Source organism: Podarcis filfolensis (genome assembly GCF_964270895.1).
Source record: "Podarcis filfolensis genome assembly, chromosome: 5".
Classification (NCBI taxonomy): Eukaryota; Metazoa; Chordata; class Lepidosauria; order Squamata; family Lacertidae; genus Podarcis; species Podarcis filfolensis.
In genome coordinates, this window is record NC_139608.1 from 83,256,126 (window position 1) to 83,262,867 (window position 6,742).

Consider the following 6,742-nt stretch of genomic DNA (forward strand, 5'->3'; position numbering starts at 1 on the left):
AGATATATATTTTTTTAGTGTTAGAGCAGGGGTAGGCAACCTAAGGCCCATGGGCCACAAGAGGCCCACGGGGATCATTTAACTGGCCCACAAGCCACCCCTGAACCAAGCCGCCCACTTGGCGAGTCCCCACGCGCTGTGCTAAACTGGTGCAGCGCGGCACGGGGACTCGCTTCCGCGGTGCCAGCAATTGCATCTGCGCATGCTCAGACGCCGAAAATCGCAGCCGCGCATGATCACACGTGAACGTGATCTGGCCCACAGAGGGATCTCTGCTGGAGTGAACCGGCCCAGATGAGGTAAACCTTGCCGACCTCTGGGTTAGAGTGACACAGAACTTGTAGTAAAAATCAAGTCACAAATGATCCCTGTTCTTGCAGATTTCATTGAAAGCTGGAGTGGAAAACCACTTCAAGTTTAGACCAGATGTGCAAATACTAAGACGTCAACAGTATGTGACTTGTTGTGTTTTTCTATTGATATTGCTAGTACTGTATAGATGGGCAGCCTGAGAGAGCAAAGCTGGCCTTGAAGCAGGAAGTGGTGTGCTATTGGCTCTCCTGGATCACCTGACTCCCAAGCAAAGAAGGAATCTGGCTGGCTGTTGTATCTGTTTCCTAGCTTGAAATTAATAAGGAGTAGGTAATGGGCATATGGCCAGATAGCTGTCCCACTATGGTTTTTAATCACAATCACAATAATAAATTCATACTAAATGCAGCATAAAGGATAAAACTTGAGAGTTTCCTGACAGATGCAATACATGATGCAGACTCCATTTTAAAAACCTGAGCAGGAGCTTGATAGCAAGAGCACAAGTTGAGTTAACATTCCAAAAAAAGAAGAAAAGAAGAAGCGAATAAACGTTTGGTCTAAAAACCTGGTGCTTTATTATGTCTCTAAAAGAGATAGCTTTACATTTTCACATGATGAATAAAAGCTTTTAATTTAGACACTCAATCAGCTTATGTAAAGTGGTATAGATTAAGATGAAAATCATTTGTAAATGTATTTGTCAGTGTTTCAAACTACCACCCTTTTCCTAGAAGAAATATTAATCAGGGAGAGCAACACTGGTTCCCCCTATTGCTTGCAAAAACTACATAAAGCTATTTCTCATTCTAAGAAAGGACTTGTTCAATGCATTGAGTATTTATACATTTTTCTACTTATTCAAATCCATTTACACGAAATAGCAATGGCAGCCAACCTTAAGTTTACATTTACAAAATTTTAGTCATCTGTCATGTAAGGAGAATAGCTATCTCAAGATAGTACATCAGATCTCCTGAAATTTTTCCTTTTCAAAATGAGAGAGGAGGAGGTTTTATCATTTTAAGTCCTCGAAGGAACTAGAAAATTAAAGGTAATACTGTACATGAATTAAAGCTCTTGAATGGCCAAGATACAACAGCAGCCTTCTCTGAAGGTAGATATCTCTGCATTAAGTTACATTTCTGACCTAGCTTGTTCCATTCAGACTCTGCAAGTAGCAGAGTGGTCTCTATGCCACATGTAATTTGATAATTAAGTAATTCCTCACAGAGAGACAATGCAGAAGTGCCCACTGAGGAGCCTCACCATTGTATCTCTGCATGAGCCAGAATGCTGACTCATGCAGAAAATTAGAGGGGGCGGCGTTCCATTTAGGGTAGATAAATTAATAGTGTTACAGGCATAGGAGTAAGGCTGCCTTCAGTTTTAATTCAGAAAAAAAGATGTCTCAGCTATCAGATATTTGGTAAGCACTGCTCTGAAAGCTGCTTCCCATGTTAATTGCTCATCGTAGGTGAATTGAGAAACGTTGGCTGTAAAAATGGCCCCAACAACTACACAGCACACCTAAAGAAGGGGGGGTTAATAAGCAACATGCATTGCCCCCCTCAAAGCAAAACACTGAGATTTTAGCCTTTGGCTGCCTTAATCTATTTGGCATTGGGTGAGGAATGACTGAAACCTGGCACTGCAGACAGCCACCTGTATGAAATACAATGGGCAGAGTTAATCCATTGCCTAGTGGGCAGCTGCATCCATGAGAACATTTACACTGTGCATCTGGTGTCATTGAAAACTGCTTTGGAGGCTTAACCGCCCTTCTCTCTCCACATGCTTTAAAGTTACAAAACATGCATGTATACTCAGGAACTCATGTATATCTTATCTGTGTTATGTACTCCAGTATGTACAAAAAATGAGAAGTGCCTTCCAGCATCAGACCAACATTAATCTCATCTAGCATTCTTGAAAGAATCCCAGGAACCAGGTAGGAGACCACAGCCTAACATCTGCACAGCTGTTTCTGCTGCTGTCTGGTAAGTTTCGATGGAAAAGGGAAGGGGATGGGATGGGATGGGATGGTTTTGGCAACAGCAGAGAGAGATGTCACCAGATAATAGCACCAGATTATCCCATTTTGAATCAAAACCTTGTTTCAAGGCAGGGGACTGGACAAGCTTCAAAACGAGCCTTCGAGAACAGAATAACTAAAGTTGTGTTCCAAGCCCCCACCCTCAATAAGTCAGCATTGCACATACAGTTTAAAGAGAAATCTATTGTTTGTGTAGGACATCTCTCTCTTACCACTGAAAACTCCCCCACTTTCCTTACAGTAAGATTATTTACCACACCTTGATCCAAATATAGTTATAGCCAGATAAAGTATAATTATGGGCCAGAGAAAACTGCTCCAGTGACCACACAGTGTCAGTTGGTTATCCCTGCTGAATAATAAAAGCAACATGCTCATCAGCTACAGTCTTATCTTTCATGTTAATGAAAATTGCTTTCAGACATTCTTCCAACAACTCAGGTTAAAAGCAATCCTGCCATCTTGTCATCATTTACAGATTTATCTTTCTTATTTCCCACTAATGGAGTTGCAAAGGCTCACTTGCTTATATGCTTCAGTTACTTCTTCTCACCTCACCGCAGCCCACAAGCTGTTTCACAATATTCACTCTGTTTCAGTTTGAAGTTTTTGCAAGCGATCCCTTTTTATTTGTTTTTACTTAATGAGATTTATATACTGCTTAATCAAAAAATCAACAGATTTTTAAAGGTAGGCATAATAAAATTCAGATTCAAAGACCAATATACACAATAAGATTAAATGCGTTTAGATGTGTAAATCAAAGGGGTTTGTGACTTTGACATGCATAGGAAGTACACAATCTCATTTTAATTATTTATAATAATATTGATGTGTGTCAAAGAGTGAGCCAGCAGTAAATCACACTGTTCAAAGTTGGAGTTAACTATTAGCAAAAACACAATCTTCACAGACTTGGCTGAGTATTAGGCCTAATGAGCACAGCAGCTCATCTCTGGTGGGTCTTACCCCATGAATCAGTTGCCGAGACTGAAAATCCCCTCCTCTCCAGGACTTTTTCCATGCAATCAGAGACTGTGCCTGCATGCAGCCTGCTCATGCTCTGCCCATTTTATCCCTCTTCTGGTTCTGGGAGACAAGGAGGGAGGAGAGCTTGTCACAGCAGGAGGGGAAGACACCTGTGACTCATCACCCGCCTGACTCATCTCTGCCTCTTGGCCTCCCTCATCTCCTGCTTCAGCTTCTGCCTCTGATTCTCAACTTCTCTCTGGCACAGACTCTCCCTGCTCACAAAGCCCCGTTAACTCTTCAGCTTCTGACATCTTCTCTTCCCAGTCTTCTCCCTCTTCACACTCATCATCATTCCACCACTACTCCCTGGGCTCTCAGCCTTCTTCCTTTGGTGGTTCCCCAGCGGGTTCCTCTCCTCCCACCATTCCTCTATGCCAAACCAGTCCATTGCAATGTGGTGTGTAGAACCTGTGTTTGTGTTGGCCAGAGTTCAGGGGTGGAGAACCTCAGGCCTGGGCCCCAAATGTGACTATGTATCTCTGTCTGACACTTGGGACATCCCCAGCCCATGCTCCTCACCATCTCTGACTTGTACCCTCCTTGAGTGTTTTTGCCTGGTTCAAACCTGTTCTGATAATGCCTCTGGCTCCCCTCAGCCTAAAAAAGTTCCCTACCCCTGATACAGGACATTCTGAGGCATCTTTACATGTGGTGTGAAAATGGGAAGCTCTGCCAGGAAACCAGGATGACCTTGTAAAATAGGTTAATATTATTGTTCTCATAGGGATGTGGGTGGCACTGTGGGTTAAACCACAGAGCCTAGGGCTTGCTGATCAGAAGGCCGGCAGTTCGAATCCCCACGACAGGGTGAGCTCCCGTTGCTCGGTCCCTGCTCCTGCTAACCTAGCAGTTCGAAAGCACGTCAAAGTGCAAGTAGATAAATAGGTACCACTCCGGCAGGAAGGTAAACAGCGTTTCCGTGCGCTGCTCTGGTTCGCCAGAAGCGGCTTAGTCATGCTGGCCACGTGACCCGGAAGCTGTACACCGGCTCCCTCGGCAAATAAAGCGAGATGGGCGCCACAACCCCAGAGTTGGCCACGACTGGACGTAATGGTCAGGGGTCCCTTTACCTATTGTTCTCATATGAGGTCTACTCCATGCACGGCACACAGGCAAGATCTGAACAGCTCAAATACTTTGTGCTAGTCTTATTGCATTCTTGGTTTTATTTTTCTATATTGCCCTTTCTATAGGAGCCCAGAGAAAAGTGCACAAGGTGAACAAGAAGAAAAGTGCAATCCCGTGCATCTCATTTGTGCCAGAACCAGAATACATCTCTGCTTGAGGGCTTCCCAAGAGGCCCCCTGGTGAACAGGATGCTGAACTAGGTGGACTTTTTTGCTCTGATCCAGCAATGTTACATGGTTAAGAACTCCCACACACAAAAAGCAACAATGTAATGAACGATTTAGGAACGTGGGTGGCGCTGTGGGTTAAACCACTGTGCCGCTTGGGCTTCCCAATCAAATGGCCGGTGGGTGAACTCCTGTTGTTCGGTCCCAGCTCCTGCCAACCTAGCAGTTCGAAAGCACGCAGTGCAAGTAGATAAATAGGTACCGCTCCAGCAGGAAGGTAAACAGCGGTTCCGTGCACTGCTCTGGTTTCGCCAGAAGCGGCTTAGTCATGCTGGCCACATGGCCAGGAAAAAAATGAGCCCTCAAATCATTGCCTTTGTCATTGTCATTGCCTTTGAAATGGTGTGCATGTGCCGTATCTTGGGATCGATTATGCAGGATGGGGCTTACCTCCCCACCAAAAAAAATATTTTATTGAAGTTGGCACCCCAGTGAGGGACAAAGGCCTGGCGTGGTGCCCACAGTACTCTTTTTCTACTTGCAGGGAGGGCTGCCGGAGATGGCTCTGAAGCGGGAGGCTGTTCCAAAACACACCCTGCGCCTTTCGTCTAAAGCGCTACAGTGCATTCTAGCAACGCCTTATTCTGCCCATTTCCATTTCTGAAGCTGTAGCCTCCCAGCCATTGCAGAAACGCAACCCGGCGGAATTTAGGGCCTGGGAAAGGCGTCCCTAAGAAACCCCACCCTTGGCGGAAGTGTCGCCAACTGCTGCTGCGGCTGCGCCTCTCGGCTCCCCCTCCCCTCTCCGGACCAGCTTCGCCTGCCTTTCGCTTTCACGGTTGTCCCTTTGCGCCGCGCGGAGAGAAGGCTGGGGCGGTGTTGGGGTGGGGCGAGGGGGTGTCCTAAGCTTCTCCCGTGCCTACTCGATCTCTTCCCATTCGTTTGCAAACCCTCCCAGCCACATTTTTATTTTTTATTTTTTAATGCCACACCAACATCTCCAAAAAAAATCAGAACTGAATGTCCACGAAAGCATATACATTCTCCTGGTTCACTTTGGAGAGCAGTGTTTGGAAACAGACGCGCGGTAGGAAGGTGCAGGTAACGTCAGATCGGTGCCTAGGAGTGGGGGGTGGCGGGGCAACGGACGGCGCGGCAGCGGCAGGATCTTAGGGGACGATTTGTCGCTGGGGCCTCGCTTGTCGTCTGTGTTTTGCAGAGCAAGGGATGTGGCTCCGGCGCTCCGGCTGTTCACTCAGTTTGTTGCGGTGGGGTGCCTGCGCTGGGAATCCAGGTGGCGGGGTGGGAGAGGAGTCGCTGGCCCTCTTCAGACTCCCGAAAAGCTCCTTATGCAAGGTCTTCTATTTAGCAAGATTCAGATCTTTTTTATTTTACGTTATTAAAATGTGACTGGCCAACTGATCTCCCTCTTGGATCTCTGCAGATCTGCCTGAAGCGGAGGGATGAGGGAAGCGGGCGTCAGAGGGGAAATAAACAGATGCGCGTAAAATGAAACGCTGCTCAACATTGTGGGGGAAACGCTGAACTGGTTTGCAAACACATAATGCAGCAACCGTGGGCAAGTAGAGATGTTTGTCCCTTGCACGACAGACAATATACCTTTTTTCACCCTCTTCTTTCTTACCCATTTATAAAGCACCTAAATAAATAAAGCGGATGTGTTTTAACTACGATTTATAAAAGAGTCCTTTGTATATTTCCCCCCTGGTAGGTCAAGAGGTTGAGGCGAAAGTAGGAACCTACATTTTGCAGAACAATATATGTATCCTGTGAGCAACAAACGCCTACCTTGGTTCTTATTTCCTTTTTTTTTTAATAGGGAAGCAATGCATCTGGGACAAAGATTAGTGTATCTTTCATTAACCTAATAGTAACTTGGCTCAGAAGTATCCTTTTTGTCAGATCTACCTAATCAAGCCAGAATCTCATTCTCTCTCCGAGACAAAATTAGCAAAAACTTTACCTTTGACTTTATTGACAGGTAACCAGTCCTCTCCCCTTCCCGCTCCCCACCTCTCTTCCCCTA

At 45.7% G+C, this 6,742-nt stretch overlaps 1 long non-coding RNA gene across 2 annotated transcripts; it reads left to right on the top strand.

Annotated features, from left to right (window-relative positions):
• On the top strand, window positions 1–6,383 carry LOC310763015. 2 transcript variants are annotated; one of them, XR_014548371.1, is made up of 4 exons: window positions 1–638; window positions 2,180–2,316; window positions 4,609–4,728; window positions 5,240–6,383. It is a non-coding gene; the product is annotated as an uncharacterized lncRNA (long non-coding RNA). The 2 variants fall into 2 exon arrangements; XR_014548372.1 differs by having other exon boundaries at window positions 3–638; window positions 4,609–4,707; window positions 5,220–6,383.
• The last annotated feature ends 359 nt before the right edge of the window (window positions 6,384–6,742 follow it).